The following is a 23,758-nucleotide window of genomic DNA, read 5'->3' on the forward strand; positions in this document are numbered from 1 at the left end:
CTTCCCTGGACCCTGCTGCAGGTGCCCTTTCAGAGATTGTGTGACCCCAGTAAAGCCACTGGCATAAATATTGAGAAGGCTCGGGTTCCCATCTGGCTTAGCCCTGCCAGAAAATCCCCTTCCTCACAGTGAGCCAGGGACCTGCATTTCCCGTGGTGTCCAGTGCCTTTGTTACTTTTATTTTCCATGCTAAGTGGTTGTAGCAGGAAGGCAAAAGCGATTTATAATCTCCAGACATATCATTGATTGGAGAGATATTTATTGAATATCCACTGTGTGTCAAACTGTTGTTACACGCTGCATGGGAAGATAAGTTCTATTAATTATTTCGTATAAAAAGTCTCCATGCTCTGCCCCTGAGGCTACAAACAGTAAAAAGGAACTGGTCTTCATCTTGCCTGAAAAGACCCCGTCCTGGTCCAGTAGAAGGCATATACGGTGCCAGAGAACTGCAATTAGATGAATGTAACAGTGTAAGTGCCCTCTGCATTATCTAGGCTACCTCTATGGAAGCCCAAAGGCACCTAAGTCCTCTTAAAGAGGATGCAGGTACAGAATGCTTCCTGAAAGAGGCAACATTTGAGCTAAGAATTTAATTCAGGGTTTCTCAATCTCAGTGGTATTGGCATTTTGGGCTGGATAATTCTTTGTTGTGGGGGCTATCCTGTGCTTCCTTGGCTTCTACCAAATTGTGAAAATCAAAAGTATCTCCAGACATTGCCAAACATCCCTGGAGGCAGGGCAAAAGTCCCAGCCCCTCACTCGAGAACCACTGATTTAGCTCAGTGAAGGCTGGTGGGAATGTCTGGAGAACTTGAGAACCTTGGCTTTGGTTGCAGGTAGTAAGGCGCTCCATGAGGCCTTTTCCAGAAGAACTGTGCTTTAGAAAGGTCATCCCATTGCTATGTGACAGACAGGGCAGAGGCAGTAGCTAGTGGCATTGTCTCCATGCCACTTGCCTTCTAATTAGACAGGAGACCTTGGGCCAGCCACTGGTCTGATCCTGCCCCAGGGCAGCCTACTTACAAAACAGCCACTGCAATGTCTCTGGTCTTCCTACAGGCCCTACCAGGAGAGGTGTGATGTACGATAACATCTCCTCCTACAGGGAGAACAGCCCATGAGCTAAGGGAATTTGAATCAGAACCTGGATCTTTCTGATGGTTTTCAGTGTGAGGCTGTTTGAAATTGAGATTCAAAGATGTTTTGGAGTCTGAAGTGGATAGGGGAGGTGGTCTGGTCCGTGATTAGTGGGCGAGTCTGATAAGTAAATATTTTCTTCCAAGATACTCTGGTACTTCCACAGTGAATGTGTGGGCTCCATATTCTGTTAGAGGATTTATCCTTTCCTGGGTGATGGTACAGGTGAAACAGACAGTATGGAGGGGACAACAGGCACATTTTATTCCACTCATTCTTTCTGAATGCAGACAATGGAGGCAGTATCAATAACAGGACAAAGACATGTGGGCCACAAGGAATTGATTGGCCAACACAGTCCACCTTCCACCTTTTTTTTTTTTTTTTTTTTGGAGACAGTTTCGCTCTTGTTGCCCAGGCTGGAGTGCAATGGCACGATCTCAGCTCACTGCAACCTCTGCCTCCTGGGTTCAAGCAATTCTCCTGTCTCAGCCTCCCGAGTAGCTGGGATTACAAGTGCCTGCCACCATGCCTGGGTAATTTTTGTATTTTTTAGTATAGACAGGGTTTCACCATGTTGTCCAGGCTGGTCTTGAACTCTTGACCTCAGGTGATCCACCTACCTCGGCCTCCCAAAGTGCTGGGATTAGAGGCGTGAGCCACTGTGCCCAACCCACCTTCCACTCTTAATCACTGCACTGGGTAACACAGGCTTTTTCTCCTTCCTCTGAGACATTTTCTAGTTCTGATGAAGTTATTCACCTGTGAAGTCATTTTTGAAATAAAACCATGGTTCTTAATGCATCAAAATCACCTAGAGCACTTGTTTAACACACAGATTGCTGGGCTCCAGCCCCAGAATTTCATGCCAGGTGATGTTGACGCTGCTGGTCTGGGTATTTTAAGCAGCCTGTTTGTGTATCATGCGGCATTGTGCCTCTGAAAGTATAGATAATATGGTGTGTAGACAAATACTTCTTAGAAGTTTCATACATACCGTTTACCCCAATCTTGGTTGCTCACGGCTGGCTTAATCAGCACCCCCATCTCCTATTCTTAGCCTGTGCATTAATGTGCATTATTTATGGTTATAGAGTTGGATAACTGAGTGACTTCTATTTTTACAATAATTAAAGGGTTTGGGAGAAAATGAGTTTAGCTGTTTATGTGCCCTCAAACAGCCTTGTAGGTTAGGGCCGAAATGATGAGAGAACAAATAAAGGTGCTATCGGCCTTGTCCATGGTGCTGAAGGACACACTGGAGAGGGTTCCAAGTTCATAGGATTGCACAGCCCCAGACAGAGCCGGGATAGGAGTCTGTACTTTCCTCCAGCTCCGACATGCAGGTACTTGCCACATCTAATGGACCAAGGAAAAAAAAGAGGAAAGAGATTCAGCATATACCCCAGGATGCAGCAGGCTCAGTTTTTCAGCTTCAAAGCCAATGTAGGCAATGAAACAAAAAAGTGCAGGACAGAGATGGCCCAGAGCTCCCAGGACTGAGGCCAGAACATGGTCACTGGCCATTGCTCCCTACTACGGAGGTTCCTCTGCTTCTGTCATTGTTCTCAGGTTGCTGAACTGGGAAGGAAGGATACTCAATCCTGTGGACTCTGAGCACAATAGGTCTGTTCAAACCTAACTGGGTTATCCATGAAACCATGACCCAACCTCATAATCCTTGGCTTTCTTGGCAATTATAACAGTCCCTGCCTCTGAGAGTTAAAGTGAGGATTAAACAATACAAAGGACTGTAACGCGTGAAAATACTCAGGAAACCATAGCTGTATTTCCTGTTACCCCCAATGAACTACTAAAATTTTCATGCACAAAGTGGCATCCTCTGCACCTTCTGAGTCAATGCCTTATTCCCAAAGGTTGTCCCACAGCCAACAGTGTCAAAGCTCTTAGAGTCATCCCGAATGATTTCTCTTTAGTGACCACAACTTCTTGATACAGTATAGAGTTCTCAAACTATAATATGTACTCAAATCACAAGTGTATCTCTTTAAAGTCCCTTTGTTAAAGTACGGTCCCCGGACCAGGAGCACTGGCATCACCTGAGTGTTAAAAATACAGAATCTTAGATTACAACCCAGACCATATCAAATTAGAATCCCTCAACAGGTGATTTGTATGCACATTAAAGACTGTGAAGCACTGGCCCAGAGAATACTGTCAGATACTATGCTGCTGTTGGGGTGTTTAGTCATTCTTCGGTTCATGCTTTGTCCTATCTTCTTTCCTCTATGATCTTTTAACTTTCTAATAGAAAGTTCTAGTTCTTTGCCCTTACCATCAGGAGTAAGTGCTAAGACACGTATTTAATCCTTGTAGCAACTCTATGAGGTAGATGTTGCATTCTATAGAGGAGTAAATTGACGATTAGTAACTATGTGACTTTGTGCAAGCAACATTGGTTGTCAAATGGCAGGGCCAGGATTTGACCCCGGACCTTGCCTGCTGCCAATGATGTGCATTCATGCTTTGTTACACAGCACATACACAAAAGAGCATTAACCTCTGTACAGATAACCACCCAGATGGCCTACTTTGTGTCTTCTTCCAAACATAAAACAAATTCTAGCATAATAATCACATACTAACAATCTCTGAACATTCAGTTATGAGAACTGATGTTTAACTGAAGGAGACTGATATGGTTTGGCCATGTCCCCGCCCAAATCTCCTCTTGAATTCCCACATGTTGTGGGAGGGACTCTGTGGGAGGTAATTGAATCAGGGGGGCAGGTCTTTCCCGTGCTGTTTATGTGATAGTGAATAAGTCTCACAAGATATGATGGCTTTATAAGGCAGAGTTTCCCTGCACAAGTTCACTTTCTTTGCCTGCTGCCATCCACGTAAGATGTGACTTGCTCCTCCTTGCCTTCCGCCAAGCTTGTGAGGCCTCCCCAGCCACTTAGAACTGTAAGTCCAAGTCCACTAAACCACTTTCTTGTATAAATTGCCCAGTCTTGGGTATGTCTTTATTAGTAGCATGAAAATGGAATAATACCGAGACCAAGTCTTCACCTAGCTCTTTTCTCTTCCCTGTGTTCTATCTGTGGGTGTAGTCCTTGGAACCCCAGGTACTGAGAAGTGGGGTGAGTGAAGTTCTTGATCTGAGCCCTCCATGGGGCAGGGAGAGTATTTAGATGGGATCTCAGAATGAGAGGGTGTCTGGAAAGGTCAGCCATATGGACAGGAAAGCAGCAAAATTCTAAACATGGACCATAGCCGACTGTGAGACACTGGTGAAGAGACTATGAGCATCTCTCTGCCTTTCTAAGACATTGCTCTGATCCCTTCGCTCTCTGGTTTACAATCCTTTAAAGATTTCTCACCCCCGAATGGCTGAAACCCAACTCCCTTGCCTGATGTCTGAATGTCGCTTGCCTCTCCATCTCCTTCCCATCCTGTCCTTTGACACCAGCTGTACAGAGCCCTCGTGGCCCTAAAGGTGCTCTGCTGTTCCTTATCTTTGCTCATAGTGCCTTGGACACCTCTCTCCACTTTGGCTTCCTGTCCAGCTTATTTGCATGTGCACCACCTCCTCTGGGAGCCCTGTCCTCTGTACTCTCAGCATGCGCTGCCCATGTGTCTATTGCCGTCACTGCACACAGGATTACATCTACATCTACGTGTTACAGATATGGGTTTCTCACTAGACTGTGAGCTCCTTGAAGACAAGCACAGCAGAGCCAAAAACAGCGCCTGCCGATATGGCACATGCTCCTTTTTGTTGATAATAAACAATTTCAGAAGAATTGGGAATAAATTCTGTTCATTTTCAGGTGAATAAACAGACTCAGAAGAGAAGTGTGACTTCTCCCAGATTACAGGTCTGAGCTGGGACTGAATGCAGTCCTCTCAGCTTCAGAAGCTATATAGTCACTGGTTCCATGTGTAGCTGCCCATTAGAGCTGATGGACTTTGTCCCATGACCTCATGAATTTGCTCCATCCACAATCTGCTGGATGGACACTGGGCCTCATGGGATGGAGTAGGATGGGCCTGGGAATCTGCATTTTCAGATTCCCATGAATCAACTTCCAGGTGATTTTGCCAGGTCAACACTATGCCAGGTTAGAAGACTTTGGGTTATGTCATTGTTCATTGTTTGTACTCATTTCATATCCTGATGTTGAGTTCAAGTAGAGAACATGGATAGCAGATCATTGGGGCAATCCATAGAGCAATGTTGAGATTAGTTGTTTATGTATTAATATCACCTGAAGGACATCTTGGTCAGGTGGACTATTCTTGAGAACACAGTTTGGATGAGGGTAGGAAGAAATTCATCTAAGTATCAATATCTCATGATGACTTGAACACTGAATTTTAGCAGTCTCATGTTTACCTGAAGAGCAGGACTGGCTAGTCATGTAAAAGATTCAGAATGAGATGTCACATTCTGAGAACAGTGGAATTAAGCTACAAATCAATAACAGGTCTAGAATATTTTTATATGTTTGGAAGCTAAAAAAAAATACCTGAACAACCCATGAGTCTAAAAATAACTGAAAAGGGATATTTAAAAATAGAAACTGAATGAAAATGAAAACACAGCATATCAAATATCCATGTGTATATCTCCATTTGTGGCATAGGTGTGGGACTATAACAAACTAGTTCCGTTGGTTTCAGCTCAGTCTCTTCTCAATTTTAGGCAGAGTGCAGAAGTTGAGGGTATCCATGTATTACATTTCTTAAAGAGACTTCATTTAATCCTAGTTTCTCCATCTGTCAAGTGAATGCAGTAATAGGGCCCATTTCACCAACTGCTCTGACCATTAGAAAGGCAGGGCCTGATACACAGTAAGCATTCTATGGCATTAGTGAATGGATACATTACATATTTCAAAGATGAGATGAACAAAGTGACTTGCTCAGGCTTATAGAAATTGCTGGAAAGGGGTATAAGCTTAATCTGTGGAGTCTTTGATTATGTAGTGTTGTGCCAGAAGCTGGAAGGAATCGTGACTGACTTTGAACTGTGTACCCCGAGCCCCTTCTGGGGTGACGTGACTTAGCAAGGAAGACTGAGAGCTGAGGTCTAGGTGCCCTCCTTCTCACTCCCAGCTTTGTTTATGTGCTTCTCCCTGTGACCTTGTTTGAACCAAAGTATTGACTTAAAAAAAAAAAAAAAAGAAAAGAAAACAGAAAGCAAAGCACCTCTTAACCCAAACACCTTTTTACACCTGGGAAACAGCCAGAGAGCACAGCCCTCCCCAAGGCAGACATAGAATTCCAGCACAATCATGGGTATAACGTTGAGGCCCCATTTGCCCACTACGTTTTTCACTGCACTGACATTCCCATAGCTTTGTTCTTATTGATGGATTCCTTTCTCTCATTTTGGCATTTAACGTCCTCCTGGGAGAAACAATATGCTCTATTTCTATCCTCGTTCCTCAGAGGAAGCTCAGGGGTGGGAGACCATTAGCCAGAGTCCTTTGTTTATGTAGGAATGGTCATTTCCAGAGCCAAGACAGGGGCTAATGCCCTCTGAGCTCCCTCTCCCTGTGGGCTCAGAGAGATTATATAATTTCCCCAAAGTTACACAGTGAATACCTGGAGAGAGTGGAGTTTGAATGAAATGTGTGACTGTGAACCTGTGCTCCCCTGGCCTCTCCTTTTGGGCTTGGCAACCTCTGACAACAAGGGCGAGTGTCAGCAGAGAAAACACCTGCTGAGAAGCTCAGATCCAGGGCTTGCAGAAAACCCTGGTAGGGCAGGTCCGGGCGCTGATCACCGTTCCTCACATTCTTTCAGGGCTGAGGGTTTCTTGAGACTTTCAGACCACTGATGGCCATGGGACTCTGCAACAGAGCAGGTGTGTCCCGCATAGGTTACCTGGGCCCCGTGCGGCTGTGGTCTCAGCTCATTTTGTGCAGAGGTTGCCAGGAGAGCCGGAGAACTGAGGCTGCTCAGCTAGTTCAGCCTGGAGGTCAGCATTTCTGAGAATGGCCTGCCTTTGACAGTCATCTGGGCAGCTTTGGCCATCAGATGAATCCCACGGAGAACCTACTTCAAGTGGGCAGTGAGTGAGGACCATGAGTCCTATCCTACCTCAGAAAACTGTGGGCACGTCTCATTGCCTGCATGTGAGTTTTTCTATGTCTTTGGAAACAAGAGCTGCCTATCTACAAGTTACTCTGCAAATTGTTTTTTGCATTTAGCAGATCACTGCCATCCTTTCAAGTTAGTACAGATAAAGAGAATGGGTTGGATCTAACAGAGGTCTCAATACAGGGCAAACAAGCAAACCCTAAAACAGACTTGTGTGCACACCCATGCATGCATCTTTATGTAATCTTACTTTTCCAAAAGCAGAGAACCTGTTCAGCACTTTTAATAGGTAAGCCAGGTAGCTTTCGTGAAAGGTTACAGTAATCAGTGGCCCCAGAGAAGCTTCTGAGCAGCCGATGGGATCCCAAGGCCTGCTGTATTCTACTTGGATCCTTGGTCACAATTTCCTCTATGGTCAACTCTGCCCCAGGAAAAGGTGAGTAACAGGATTAGAGGATGCAGAGACCAAGTCCAGCAGGTACCCAGCACAACAGGAAGGCTGAGGTGGGCAGGGGACAAGAAGAAATAGCAAACAGTACATGTATCCCACTGTGGCTCAGAGACAAGTCTTTGGCTACTTGAGACAGGCAAACCTGGTGTGAATTCCCAGGCAAGAGATGACATGGGCTCTGACATGTAGGGGTTGAGGGGCGTTGGGGCAGGGATGGAGAGACCAGGGTAGGACGTGGTGGGAAGGCTAGCTGCATATTTGCTCACCAATAGCATTCTTTCACTGGTATCCCTCATCTCTGCCCGCCCCCATACCCATTGTTAATCTTTTTCTCAAATTGACCTTGGTTACTGAGTCCTGAATGACCATCTGGGCTTCTAAGAGCCACCAGACCTGTCGGCAGTTCTGAAGTAAAGGGGCTTCTCTGGGGAAGACAGTCTAAGGAGGAGTCCTGGGAGAGACATAGCATTCATAGCAGACAGAAAACTGCATCCTTTTAGAAGCCCTTTTACGGAACTACCCTCCAGGGATCCTCTCTTTGGCAAACACATTGCATTGCTGTGCTAGACCCAGACTGCAGGGAGCATGAGCATACCAAGAATGTGTTCGAATGCACCTTCCTGGGGCCCGCCCTTCAGAGAGCCCAAAGTGGTGTTAGCTGCGTGGTTTGGGAGTCTGCATGTTAGCCAGCACTCCAGGTGAGTCTGTTGTGGGAAGCTCAAGGAACACATAGAAAATCTGATGTAACTGGTCAGCTCTCTAGGAAGCAGGAATGGTATTCCCCTGCCCCTTGTGGTGTGTATGTGGTAGGAGAATCAAGCAGAGCACCTGCCTGGCATGGGCTTCCACATACACAGTGGTATCCCCAAAACAGGAATTTAGGTGGTGGTGATATAGTCTGGATGTGTGTCCCTTCCAAATCTCATGCTGAAATGGAATCCCCAGTGTTGGAGATGGGGCCTGGTGGGAGGTATTTTGTTCAGGGGAGCAGATCCCTCATGAATGGCTTGGCGCTCTCCTTGAAGTCGTGAGTTTTTGTTCTGTTACTTCACAAGAGTTGGTGGTTTAAAGAGCCTGGAACCTCCCTCCTTTTTTCTTGCTCCCTCTCTTTTGCCAGGTGACATGCCTGCTCCCCCTTTGCCTTCCACCATAAGTGGAAGCTTCCCGAGGCCTCACTAGAAGCAGAAGCCAGCACTATGCTTCTTGCACAGCCTGCACAACTGTGAGCCCATTAAACCTCTCTTTGTAAGTTACCCAACCTCAGGTATTCCTCTTTAGCAATGCAAGTGGACTAACACGCATGGCTAAGTTAAAGCAAAGCAACCAGCCATGCTATTCTGTGGTCAGGCCTCTCATCTGTGTGTTTGCCAAATGTGTATAAGGAAGGCAGAAGCACATTCATATACAGATTCCTCAGTTTGAAATCTTTAATACCCCAGGGTCCAGCTCTCCACACTGGGCCTCAATTACCCTGCAGACATGCTACTCAAACACCAAATCACACTGGATAACTCTTTGCCTGGGTCTTAACCTAGGAAGTTGCTTTCTGGAGCCCTAGTTAAGTATTTTAAGCAGGATGGATCTCAGACACAGTAGAAATGTGCATTTGTAGAGCTCACATCAGATTCATAAGAATTGACTTAAACCCTGGTGGCCTGTGCTGGGGGATAAATGTGATGTGCTTTGTGCAAGAAATGGAGGCTTCCCTTACCCCTCACCTCCAAACCCCACTCCAACAATGTCGCACTCATCTGAAAGTCCTTTCCTATCTTCAAGGGCCATGGTAGACACTGGGGAGGTGGAGGTAGAGCGGCATAATCCTTGCTCTCAGGAGCTCAATTTGAACAAAGACATGTCTAAAAGCAATCTTAATCCAACCTGATAAATGCAGGGATCAGGGGTATGTGGTTGAGAAGCTCTGCTGGCAAGGAACAGGCTGTGGCCAGCGGACATTTCAGAGAAGACAGGATGAAATCAGACATTATAAATATCTGAGACACCCCAGGGGTAGTAGGTCTCCCAAAATACCAGGCCGTAATTCCCGGGACTTGTAAAGGTTGCTCAATATGGAAGAAGGGGCGCTGCAGATGGGATTAAGTTAATCTAGAGTTGAGGAGATTGTCCTTGATTAGCTAGGGTCCTAAATCTAATTACAAGTGTCCTTATAAGAGAGAGGCAGAAGATTTGATACGGACAGAAGAGAAGGTGATGTAAAAATGGAACAGAGATTGGAGTGACTCAGTGATGCGGCTACCAGCAAAGCAATGTCTGGAGCTACCAGAAACTGGAACAGTGAGCTCTCCTCTGGAACCTCTGGAAAGAGTATGGCTCTGTTGATGGCTCAATTTTACTCACATAAAACTGAGTTAGGACTTCTGACCCTTAGAGCTTTGTTGTCTTAAGCCACTACGTTTGTGGCAATGTATTAAAGAAGCCATGGAAAATTAATACACCGGCCAATTCACGTAGGGGTAGAAAGGGGACAGGTCATATTCCAGGCAAATCGGGGCACAGACCACAGAGCAATTTGGAGGAACTACAACTAATCATTGGTGGCTGGAAAATGTGGGTGACCAGAGCAAGGGGAAACAAGTTGGGGAAGATGTTCAAGGTCAGATTAGCAACTGCACACACTTGCACATCAACACAAATGCTTCCTCCAGCAGCCCCAACCAAGGTTGTGCTCCTGACTCATTTCTCCTCTATGTCATCCATACTCCTGGTCTCCATAGGAGATGAAACACACCATAAATTCTTTCCATGGAGCGGTAGAGTCTAGTCTCCCACTCCTTGAATCTGGGCTGGCCTTTTCATTTGTTCTTCTGATAGTGTTAGAAGCAACACAGGCCTCAGAAGGTCTTTCATGTTCTACTTGGCCTTCTTAGAATGTTGCCATTACTCCACAGAGAAGCCTGGTCTGACTTCTTAAGGGTGATGGATCACAGGGTGACAGAGGCCCAGCCACCCTTGTCCAGTTGAATCCAGCTCACCTCTGACCTTCCAGCTGAATGCGCAAGTCTAGGCAAGGTTGGAGGAACTGACAAGGCAACCCACGGAAAGTGGGATGAGAATGAGCTATTATTTTAAGCCTCTAACTTTTGGGGCAGTTTGTTATGCATAAACTGATAAACTTCTATGCCCCCAACCCCATCAGATTCTGGTCTTTGAGATTCTCTAACAGCCCATCACTCGCCTCCCCCTGAGTCTCCACTCAGTTTTTTTGTTTTGTTTTGTGGCTGGACTCTAACCCCAGGTCCTTTTCGTCTACTGTGGACTTGGTATCATGCCCTACTTTCAGATCTATGAAAGATTTTCTAATGCAGGACGTTCTTCCAGGGATAATTGGTAGTAAAAATTCTGAGCTTCAGCACAGTTCCCACCTCCTGCAATGTTTCCCAAACACAGGTTTTGAGGGGTATTTACACCAAGAACCTGTGCAAACTTACATGTGATCAAGTTAGAACATCCAGCCTCTGGCCGGGCGCGGTGGCTCAAGCCTGTAATCCCAGCACTTTGGGAGGCCGAGACGGGCGGATCACGAGGTCAGGAGATCGAGACCATCCTGGCCAACACGGTGAAACCCCGTCTCTACTAAAAATACAAAACATTAGCTGGGCGCAGTGGCGGCACCTGTAGTCCCAGCTACTCGGGAGGCTGAGGCAGGAGAATGGCGTGAACCCGGGAGGCGGAGCTTGCAGTGAGCTGAGATCCGGCCACCGCACTCCAGCCTGGGCGACAGAGTGAGACTCCGTCTCAAAAAAAAAAAACCAAAAACAAAAAAACAAAACAAACCATCCAGCCTCATTTACTGTGCCATTAATATGTGCCCAGTGTGAGATAATTTGTCACTCTTGTCTCACTTGAATATCATAAGGATTGTCTGGGTAAGACATTATCAACCTCAATTACCCAGGGCTTAGGAAGATTAAGGAACTTCCACACAGGCATTATAGCTAGTAAGAGGGGCTGGGCCTGAATTTGGATGAAGAAGGATTTGATGACAAAGCCCAGGGCTTTTGAGCTAAGCTGCCCCAAATGACCAATACAATACTTAATAGGTATTATTGAATGGCTGAATAAATGAATGAACACATACTTGGATAACCCTCCAACTCAACTCTCCAAGCTCCCTTCACCTGCTGTGAAAGCCTGGGGAGAGTGTTGCCGACACTGAGGCTGTGAGCAGAAAATGTGGCCTGTGGTGCAGCATATCGAGGGCAGTGTGTTAAACTGCTTTCATGCCACTGATAAAGACATATCTGAGACTGGGAAGAAAAAGGTTTAATTGGACTTATAGTTCCACATGGCTGGGGAGGCCTCATAATCAAGGCGGGAGGCAAAAGGCACTTCTTACATGGCAGCGGCAAGAGAAAACGAGGAAGAAGCAAAAGCAGAAAGCTCCGATAAACCCATCGACTCTCATGAAACTTATTCACTATCATGATAATAGCATGGGAAAGACCAGCCCTCATGATTCATTTACTTCCCCCATCCCCCTGGGTTCCTCCCACAATACGTGGGAATTCTAGAAAATACAACTCAAGGTGAGATTTGGGTGGGGACCCAGCCAAACCATATCAGGCAGGGAAGCTGCCCACTGAGTGTTAATTCCTCTTTGTCTCTGATCCTTGTGCTGCATTTGGCTATTGACAAAGGTGTTTAAGCTGGAGCAGAACTGTACTCAGTGATACGAGAACTTGAAGGTCCCAGAGATGCAGGCACCATCTCTTGAAGCCAATAGGCAGGCCTGAACAGTCCCTTTGTCCTTTAATATCCCCCTCCTCTTCCCATAAAGGAAGCAGAAGAGCTAGGACACTGTGGGGGAGGGAGTGCACCATAGCAGATTCCTCCACAGCCCTGCCGCAGATTGAGCGCACCAAGAGCCTGGCCTGTTGACATCTGCCTGGGTCTCTCTATTTTTAGTAGAGATGGGGTCTCGTCATGTTGCCCAGGCTGGTCTCGAACTCCTGAGCTCAGGCGATCCACCTGCCTTGGCCTCCCAAAGTGCTATATGTTTAATTTTCTATCCTGTTTTTTTTTTTTTTCTGCTTCGTCCATGGGTATTATATTTTTCCTTGTTGCTCTAGAGTTTTCCTAACTTGTTTAGAAACAGTAGCCAGAGTCCATTGATTGCATCCATGATAATTTATATATCCACTTCCCTTTTAAGGCTCTTTCTAGCTTTTTTTCCTATTAACAATAATGCTTCAGGGAATATATTTATGCATAGAGGTTGCTTTTGTTTCTCAGATATAGAATTACATCCTTGGGCTCAGTTCCCAGAAGTGAGTTATTGGCTCAAATATATGAGTATTTCTGTGGCTCTGAAAGCACATTGCCAAATCACTTTCCAAAGTGTTCATTACAATTAAGAGTCAGAGAGAATTTTACCCCATCCCCACCAGTGATAGTGTTTGTTTTTTTCTTTTTACTATGGTTAAGAAGCCAAACACTTATTTTATTGGATTTGAGTTTCTTTTCAGTGAGATTTGCCACTTGTACTAGTTATAACTAGGAAGTATTTACACATAACTATTATATATAGTTTCTGTACATCCTTTACAGAGGGTTTACAAGAGGGTCCTTTAAGTATTGTTTGGCATAACTGAAGATTCAGGCACAAAGAAGTCTGAGTTGATTGCACAGATGTGGGACATGTGGCATAGGGAAGGTGTTTGAGACTCACGCTCTGGAGCGAGCAGATTTTGGGGAACTGACCAGCTACCGAGGGGCAAGAGAAGGGCTGAGACACAGGGTCCACAGAGTGTGTTGCACTTAATTGCAATTCACATCTGCAGTGACAAAGCCTGGAATGAACATTTAGATAGAGGCCACCCTCTGAAGCTGCAGGCTCATCCACTAACCAGGGCATGTATAAGAGACATAGTCATTCACTCTATGCATGGAGGGGTGCATGCTGGCCTCGAGAGGACCCTCAAGGCCAGGCTGGAGGGTTTAAACTTGATCCTGTAGGCAAAGTGGAGCTGCTAATTTCTGTGGAAGTATGGCTGGAACCTGACCATGATACAGTCACCACAGCAGGGAGATTGATGGGTGCAGCAATCATTTATGCAGGATGGGATGAGACCTGGGAAAGCAGAGTAAGGGACAAGACATGCTTTTCTGTGCAAAGGAAAGAGCAAGATGTGTTGTTAGCATATATCTTTCCCCCAGGAAAGAGCTGCTCTCATGCCCCATCCTCATGCAGGCTTCCCTGGCACAGGAAACTTTGCAAAAGCCTCAACTGTCTCATGAATTGCATCTCCAGTGCCCATCACAGTGCCTGGCACACAACAGCTCATTATGGAATGTTAAATAGCCAGATCAAGAAGTCAAATAAGTGTACAGAAGGGCAGGAGAGGAAGAGGAGGATGGATACAGATTAAAACAGAAAAATGAGAGTGATGTCATGTGAGGCTAAAGGCAAAGGAAATAAATATAGCAGAGTGTACGGTGTAGAATAGAAATGACAGCAAAATCTGGGTCAGGAGACCTGAGTATTAGAGTCCATTTGGCCAACAGTCAACCCCAGCAGAGTAGTCCCTGCCCCCATCTCTGAGCCTCAGCTTTCTCTTTTCTAAAGGAAGCAAGTTGGGTTACAAGATTGCTATGGAATCATTGCTTCTAACATCTTACGACTGATAAGAACCTGAGTTTTTATGCAGGCAAAGTTCTGTTTGTACTGTGATGTGGTTAAATTTCATACAAACTGGAGTTTTAGGACTTTTAAGTGTGGCACGTTGTATATAATGTTGGCCTCAGACTTCATCACTGATTCAGGTCCCTTTTTATTTCACTTAATGACTACTGTCTTTTCTCCTTTCTATCATTCCCCTCCAAATGGTAGTCTCCTCAAATCATTCCCCATAAGGAGAATCAGAAATTCTTGGAAGTAAACATGATTGCTGGCCTGGAGTAGGAAATATTCCAGTTGAGCCTGAAGGAGTTGGTACCAGAATTCAAGGAAGCTATCACAGAACAATTGGCCATGTCAAAGGGTATACTGTCAACACGAAGGAGCTTCCCTTTGTACAAAGATGTAATTTTTAAAGTTTGTGATTATCAACTACAAAACCCCCAATAATTATTAATTCATAATGATATACACACAAAAATGCAAAGACATAAAACCAATCAAAAACAAATACCAACCCATTAGGAATCATTAGATTCTCAGGCATTAAAAGTTAAAAAAAAAAATGAAGCATACTTTCTACTATTCCTGAATAAATGGTGTTTCAGAGTAACCAAATAGCCCTAGTTGATGAGCAAACATATTTTATGAAGATTTCAAATACGTTCTAAAGGAAAGGTAGAATCAAACAATTGAATCAAGCAATAAGTCACCTTTTGAACATTGTTACATTGTTACATTGTAGATGGTACATTAAGAAATTTTACATTGAAGAATCAGGCAGCCCCAGCTGAACTCCTCAGTGTAATTATTAGACAGTACGTGCTTCATGGTATGTTAGCAAGTGAAGCACCTAGGACCACTTATCAAGTCTATATGCAAGAAAGTTAAACCGCAATGCAATGAAACCCTAGAGAGGCAGAGTTCAGCAAACTATAGCCTGTTGGCCAAATTCTGACTATGGTCTGTGTTTCTATGGCCTGTACGGTAAGAATTGTTTTTACATTTTATAGGATTGTGAGTAAAATTAGAGTATGTTTCAGAGACCATATGTGGCCTCCAAAGCTTGATACATTTACTATCTGGCCATTTAGAGAAAGTTTGCTAACCCCCTGACTTTTACAAGAAATACGTGGAGAGATTATGACAAGATGATCAATGACAGCATGCAGGATCAAATAGACTAACAGAATGTGAGACCTATCACAGAACAGTTAGCCTTGCTTCTACAAGTCTGTAGCATAAACATTGGGATGGGTTGCTGGATTGCTCTAGACTGAATGTTACGTGGATGTTTGGTTCCTGATTTAAAGAAATATAAAATGTAGCTTTAAAATTAATATTTTAAATTGATAAGTCATTGTAAAAATGCACAGGGTACAATGTATTTGGACCTATGTAACGGAGAATGGTTAAATCCAGCTAATTATCATATACATCCCCTCATTCGCATTTGTTGGAAATGTATTCTTAGCTATTTGGAAATACACATTATTGGCTATAACACCCTGCTCTGCAATAAATCAAAACTTATCACCCCTCTATCTGAAACTTTGTGCTCTTTGATCAGCAGTTCCTCCTTCCCTCCTTGCCCCATGCTCCCAGCCTCTGGTAACCATTTTACTTTCTACTGACAAGTTTAACTTTTAGATTTCACATATAAGTGAGATTATACAGGATTTGTGTCTGGCTTATTTCACTTAACATAGTGACTTCCAGTTCCATCCACGTTATTGCAAATAACAGAATTGTTTATATAGCTGAATATTCCAATATGGTGTGTGTGTGTGTGTGTGTGTGTGTATACACACACACCATATTTTCTTCATTCATTGATGGACACTTAGAGGTTGACTTCACACAGCAGCTATTGTGAGCAGTGCTGCGATTAGTATAGGAGTACAGATATTCTTTTGAGATACTGATTTTAATTTCTTTGGATATATACCCAGAAGTGAGATTGCTGGATCGTGTTACAGTTATATTTTTAGTTTTTTGAGGAGCTACTGTTTTCCATGATGCTTGTAATAATTACCGTTAATGTGCAAGAGTTCTTTTGCACATCCTCACCAACACTTGACAAAAACATGTAGTCATTATAATTTTATAAGTGATTATATCACATATTGCACATGCAGAAAATCCTAATTTTTTTTAGAGTTCAATGCTGATGCTTGTAGAGATAAGTGACATGATGTTTTGAATTTGCTTGAAAATACTTAAATGAAACAAGAAACGAAAGGAATAAATGGGGGGCATGAAGCAAATGTGACAAAATATTGATAATCATTGTTGAATCTTGGATGTTTAAAGGTATAAAGTTTTCATAAAATAAAAATGAGATCAAGTAGTATAATTATTGTTCTTTTATCTAACAAATTAGAAATCAGTGTTGTGATGGTTAATTTTGTGTATCAACTTGACCGGGCCTTGGGATGCCCACATATTTGATCAAACATTATTTCTGGTTTTTTCAGCGAGTATTTTTCTGGAAGAGATTAGCATTTGATTTGGTGGACAGAGTAAAGCAGATCATCGTCCCCAATGCACCTTCCTCAATCTGCTGAGGGCTTGAATACAACAAAAATGTGGAGGATGTTTGGATTTACCCTTGCTGCCTGATCTCTTTAGCCAAGACATAGATGTCAGGCCCTCGGTGCTCCTGGCTCTCATACCTTCAGACTCAGACCAGAATATATACCCTATTGGCTCTCCAGCCCTCAGGCCTTCAAACTACATCACTGGCTTTCTTGGGTCTTGGAGTTGCACGTGGCAGATTATGGGACTTCTCAACTCCACAAACATAAGCCAATACCATTACATATATATTTCATCCTATTGGTTGTTTCTCTGGAGAACCCTATAGAAGTGCATATCTACTCTGAGAGCCCTGTGCTACGCACTGGGGACACAATAGTGAATAACAAAGGCGTGGTCTACATCTTCAGGTTGACAAACAGGAACAGGAAATAAATTGTAACATTCTGTAAAAAGAACAGATGGTGGTAGTTTTCTGAAAAATAACAGGGCAGGGACAAGGGAAGGGCTTTCCCAGGAAAATAACATTTAAGCTCAGTTCCGAAGGAACAAAATGATCAAGTGGAACAAAGAACAGAGGAAAAAAGTAATCACAGCAATCAGAACAGGCATGCAGAGAGTCTGAGGGTAGAAGAGGTAGGTTTGAGAAACTGAAAGTTTCTGGTGGTTGGAAGTACAAATACGAGGCTTTTCGTTTTTCATTTAAAAAGGTTTTATGGAGATTTAAAAATAGACTTTACTTTTTAGAGAAGTTTTAGATCCACAGCAAAATGGAGTGAAAGGTACAGAGACTTCACACACACTCTGCTCCTACACACGCACCACCTTTTCTCTACCAGCACCCCTAGCAAAAGGGTACATTTGTTACAACTGATGGATCCAAAGTCTGCAGTTTACATAAGGATCCAGTCTTGGTGTTGTGCATCCTGTGAATTTGCCTGTACCCATCATAATGATATGCACCCAGCATTATAGTATCATACAGAATAGCTTCACTGCTGAGGCATTATTTTTGTCCTCAGCCGTCTCACTCTTTTCCTTACCTTCATCTAATCCTCCTCCCTCACCCAGGAAGAAGTCAGTCCTCCAAATGGGCAGAGCTTCATAGGCTGCACCTAGTTATCCTCTTGTGTAAAGTCCAAGGTGATAACTATGATTCATGTGCACTCACAGCTGACATGGCCAGCTGCTCAGAGACATGGAAGGACAAACACTGGAAGATTATAGATAAAAAATACTGAAAGAGGTATGAGGATTTTACATATGTGAGTAGCTAGTAGTAGGAAAGATATCTTGGTGACAGTTTGAATATATATCTCCACCAAATCCCCTGTTGAATTGTAATCCCCAGCATTGGAAGTGGGGTCTGGGGGGAGGTATTGAGTCATGGGGCCGAACGCCTCATGGCCTGGTGCTGTCCTCATGCATTTGAGAGATCTGGTTGTTTAGAAATGTGTGGCACCCTCCCCGCAATACTTGTTCTTTTGCTCCTGCATTCACCATGTGACATGCAAGCTTCCACTTTACCTTCTGCCATGAGTAAAAGCTCCCTGAGGCCTCCAATGAAACAAAGGAGATGCTGTGCCATGTTCTCTGTACAGTCTGCAGAACCAATTAAGCCTCTTATTTATAAATTAGTCTCAGATATTCCTTTATAGCTATGCAAGAGTGGCCTCAAGTACTTGGTATCATTTGCTACCTCAACCAGAGATTATACATTACAGATAAGGTGCTAACCAATTAGACAAAACAACTTGCCCAGTTGATATAACCATGCTGTCATTGGTTACCTAAATTGTTGACACTCTTCAAAACATGATTCAAATGACCATGGTGACAGGAGCAAAGAGCCTGGTCTGTCATTTACCAAGATTAACTATTCTGAACCTCAACTGCCCTACAGAGACTAAAATATAGCCCCTGAAGTGGATTATTTACTCAAGGAGATCGGACTTGGAGCTAAATTGAGTATATTGGGCTCCTTCCATTATAAAAAAGACAGTTATCTATTCTGATGGAAGACATATTCTGAGTATGGGTTTGCTTTTTCTATGTGTTTTAGCCAGAATTCCTACCCAAGGTCTTATTGAATATTTTATCCCCTGGCCTGTGGTCCTACATAATACATCTCATTAGATCAGGGTACCCATTTCATGTAACATGAGAACTTGTGATCATAAGACATAGAAGTCATAACATACTGTTATCTTATGATCACCAAGTCATACAACAGACTGTTAAGTTATATACTGTTACAACAGTATGTTACATGACATATATATCTTATGATCACCAGCAAACTGCAGGCACAGCTAAAACCTTAGCTGAGAGGCAGTATTTTAAGAAAATTCAGCACCATCCTCCAGAATGCAGGAGGTAATCACGGACATTACGGTGCTATCTTCTCATTAGGAAAAAGTATGTAGGTCCTGAAATAAAGAGGCAGAAGCCAGCAGGGCCTCACACAACTCCAAGTGACCCACTTGGAAAATTTGCCTCCTGACCCTGTAACTCTGGGCTTTGCAGGATTAGATGTTCTGATCCCCAGTGGAAAGTAATTTCACTAACAGGTATAGTAAGTGTTCTGTTTAACTATAAGCTATAGCTTCCCTCTGGGAACTGCAGGCTGCTTATGTCCAGGGACTGGCAAGCAAGGAAAGTGACTATTGTAGTAGGAGTAGTCTTGATCATTATCAGGAGGACGTAGGGTTGCTGCCATGCAAAAGTAGCAGGCAGAAATATGGTTAGCACCTGAGTAATCCATTTGGCTACCTCTTGGAGCTCCCTTTGCTGAATTGTGATGGTAAATGGATGATATGGTTTGGCTGTGTCCCCCTCAAATCTCATCTTGAATTTCCACATGTTGTGGGAGGGACCCTGTGGGAGGTAATTGAATCATGGGGGCAGGTCTTTCCCATGCTGTTCTCAGGATAGTGAATAAGTCTCATGAGATTTGATAGTTCTATAAGGCGAGGTTTCCTCTTTTTGCCTGCTGCCATCCATGTAAGATGTGACTTGCTCTTCCTTGCCATCCACCATGATTGAGGCTTCCCCAGACATGTGGATCTGTAAGTCTATTAAACCCTTTTTCTTGTATAAATTATCCAGTCTTGGTTATGTCTTTATCAGCAGCATGAGAAAATGTACTAATACAATGGACAAGTGCAGCAAGCCAATTCAAATCCCCCAGGGATGAGAGTTTGGGTCACTACCAGGTGAGCCACCAAGATGAGCAGAGGTACCAGGTGAAAACAAAGAAGGTCTAGAATGAATAGTGGAGGAAGGAAACAATGATTATTAGTTGTGGGCCCAACATTAGTTCCCATGGTGGAGGCTGTATTTTATCCTACTAAGATTTGGTTGGGGACAGAGAGCCAAACCATATCTTGAGTCATAATCCCCATGTGTTGAGGGAGGGACCTGGTGGGAGGTAACTTGATCAGGGGGGCTGTTCTCCTCATGCTGTTTTTGTGATAGGGAGTTCTCATGAGATCTGATGGTTTAAAAGTGGCAGTTTCTCCTGCCACCTTGTGAAGGTGTCTGCTTCTTCTTCCACTGTGAGTGTAAGTTTCCTGAGGCCTCCCCAGCCATGCAGAACTATGAGTCAATTAAACCTGTTTTGTTTATAAATTGCCCAGTCTCAGGTAATATCTTTATAGCAGTGTAAAAATTGACCAGTATACCTACTGACCTTCGTTTTCTAAATTTCTTCTATGAAGATGGGCCCATCAGAATTGTCAAACAGCTGTTCGCTGAATTTGCATGAAAAATAGTTTTCCCCTTCCCTTGTTCCACCTCAGCCCCTGAACTCTAAGTTGCCTAGGTGTCAGTAAATGCACTAAGAGGCTTTCACATTACTCAGTAATTTCGTGATTTCTTTCTCTACCTGTTCTCTTGCTTCCTTCTTTTCTAGAGGTGCCAAACCCTCAGAATGGTTTCTAATAAGGATTTCATATATGAAACTCCACCCAAGAGTCTGCTTCATGGATAACCCAATCTGAAAGAGGTTTGTCCAATGTCCTTAGAGTGCATATCATGTAGAATCATATGCCCATCATTATAACCTATGGTTACACTTTAGAAACTCAATGGTTTATTATAGTTATGTATTTATAACCTATGGTTACACTTTAGGAACTAATGTTATAGTTATGTATTTATAAGTTACTTGTGAGATAGGCACATAATCCCCCCTTTGATCTATGAGGAAACTGAACTCAAAGCTGAAGTAAATTGTTTAGCTAATGAGAGGTGCAATTGAAAACCAGCATCTGAAAATTGCACATGTGTGAATGGCTGTTAGCTAATAATCAATTTAACTGTAAAATTTTACCAATCATAAATCTGACTCATGAGTTACTTCCTTTGGTCTTTATAAAACTGCAATGAGGCAAGCAAGATTTTGTCCTTCAATCCTACGAAAATGAGGAAATTGCAGCTCATTTTCCTGTCCTGCTCCTCCTCCAGTTCCTCTTCTACCTCCTGACAGCCTACAGTTTTTGCAAAATGATTGATCAGAATGTTAATTCTAAAACCCTACCAGATTCTTAGTGAAATAAAGAAAATATCTCATCACATTGTTCATATATTTTTAATTATTTTACTAAGGGATGAACTAGTTATTTAAAAGGTTCTGAACCTCAACATCATTGCATGTAAAATTTGCACATTTGAAAGCACTATTCACAAGCATTTGCAATAAAAAACTGATAATAAAGGGACATTTCTAAGTATTCTGGAATTCCCAAGCAGACTCGATCTTCAGGGTAACATGGAGTGAGGGATAAGAAGGCACAACAATGTGTCCAATATAATAAGTGGGTAATGAGGCAGACCTGCGTTTGAGTACAAGTGCTTTCCTTTCATCCAGATTCATAGGCAGGCACTTTAGGAAAGATTCAGTGCCCTGGGCCTGGAAGGTAGTTTAGAAGATGCAAGTGAGCCAGAGGAATGGTGCTCAACCAAGATGAGTGAAGCCAGGGCAACGCCACATCTGCTCAGAGTGGCTCACTGCAGAGTTCAGTTGAAAGTAAGTGTCAAGCCCAAACTAGTTACCAGCATATGCTCAAAATGCAGGACAAGGAAAAGACTGTTCTGACTCTTTCTGGAAGCAGACAGGGTGTACATTATAAATAAGTAGTCTTATGTGCTGAAAAATCTCAGCTTAGGAATGAGGACTGGGGGATGTTAAACATCCTTCCAAATTCCCTCCCATTTTACCACCGGAGGAATAATTATTCTTTTTCCTTATAGGTATTTTAAATGCTGCATTTTATGGTACTATTTTCAAAATAGCTCTTAAACCTGAAGACTCATGCATGATATGCCTGCGAACTTGTGTCAGGATCTTCATATTTCCTACCCATTAATGAACAGGGGGATGTGGTAGTAAATCCAAAAATAGGTTTCACTTGAAGTCATATGGCAATTTCAAATTTCTTGTTACTGTTATGTGTATGTTTGTGTATATGTGCATGTGTGTTTAAATACACTCCTTAACCACTTTCTCTCATTTGACTTTTATCTTGCCCTGCTATTTAGAAAACAAATGAATACATCATAAATAATGGACAGATGAAGATGTGAAATAGATGAAACTTATTTTCCTGGAAGAGTCTTGAGGTTAGAAATGTTCCTGTTAATTCCTTTTGAAAATGAAAAGATATCCTAGAGGTTACAAAATATAGAAAAACAACATACTTTACAGCTAAGCTATTCAGGTCTTCCTCATTTTAAAGGGGAACAGACAGACACAGAAGTTTGACATGACTTACGCAGAGCTACCCAGGGGTGGTTTAACAGATAAGGGGATAGGTTCAAGTTGTCTCCATACGAATGAAGTGGAAATTAGACTATTGGGCTGCACAGTTTTGTATTGTGTCAAGATACTTCCTCCATAGCTAACCGATCACTATGAAAATACGCCCCCCCTAGAGAAGAGGAAGAAAATAATTTCAGGAAACAACTCTGACCTCAACATTCACCAGCACAGTGACTTTGAGTTACTTAGTTTAGTTTTCCTGCACCCAGTTTCCTCACCTCTGAAATGTAACTGATAACGCTGTCTTACTCACAAGGGAGTGAGTCTTCTCTTTCCCACTCTGAGAAGAGAGAGGCCCCAGTGTGAAAACTTGAAATGTGCCATGCAGTTAGGGCAATGCTGTTTTCAGATCCCATTTGCAGAGCTGAATATCCTCAACGGCCGAAGTAAAACAGTCCAGGAGAATGTGATATGGGTTCTCAACTTCCAGCACATGTCTGTCATTGGCAATGGTCCCCCTGGGGAGATGTAAACTCCCAGGCACTTCCAGCTGATTTAGACCCCCGTAGTCCAAGAGCATTTACTTTGAGAATGTCCATCCTCAAAGTGGTGATTCACCTGTCTTTTTACAGACCAGTCTGGGGAATTAACCAGAGGTATTATGGGCCCACCAACTCCCTACATGCATACTAATTTCTTCCATTCCACAAGACGACTTGATTATGACCATGCAGGCTAAAGGGAATGTCAGTTTTGTATACTCTATGGGGCATTTTCTAGTTTAATTACTTCTCTATTAGTCAGAACTAGTGTGAGCATTGTGTCAGCTGCTAACTACGTCCATTTTGATTACGCATTTGGAAACTGGGGAAATGACTAAGAAGACTGTTGGACGCATTTGGATCTATTATCAGAGCTGGGTCAGAACTCTATTTGTCATCTTACCTTCGTAATGCCTTGTTTTCTCTGCAAGGACTTTAAGACCCCTAAGAACTGTGCCAGCTCAGATCTATATCCAAAACCTTTATAAATAAATGTTCCTTCCCATTGCGCAATTATTCATAAAATGACCATAGAATCCTTTGGGGGAAAGGACTGAGAAAATCACCGTAACAAGTGATTTATTCAGATTTAGTTAGATCATTAACTATGGGTATCATGG

The 23,758-nt window shown here is 43.2% G+C and overlaps 1 long non-coding RNA gene across 2 annotated transcripts in view; it reads right to left on the reverse strand.

The window, feature by feature from the left end:
* Positions 1-268: 268 nt before the first annotated feature.
* LOC139355633 (uncharacterized) overlaps positions 269-23,758 on the reverse strand; it is a 107,756-nt gene continuing 84,266 nt past the window's right edge. For both annotated transcript variants that reach the window (XR_011606437.1, XR_011606438.1), the window contains 2 exons: positions 2,138-2,499; positions 269-449 (listed from right to left, as the gene is read on the reverse strand). This is a non-coding gene — a long non-coding RNA (uncharacterized lncRNA). The remainder of the gene's footprint in view (positions 450-2,137; positions 2,500-23,758) is intronic.

This window comes from Macaca nemestrina, chromosome 8 (genome assembly GCF_043159975.1).
Source record: "Macaca nemestrina isolate mMacNem1 chromosome 8, mMacNem.hap1, whole genome shotgun sequence".
NCBI lineage: Eukaryota > Metazoa > Chordata > Mammalia > Primates > Cercopithecidae > Macaca > Macaca nemestrina.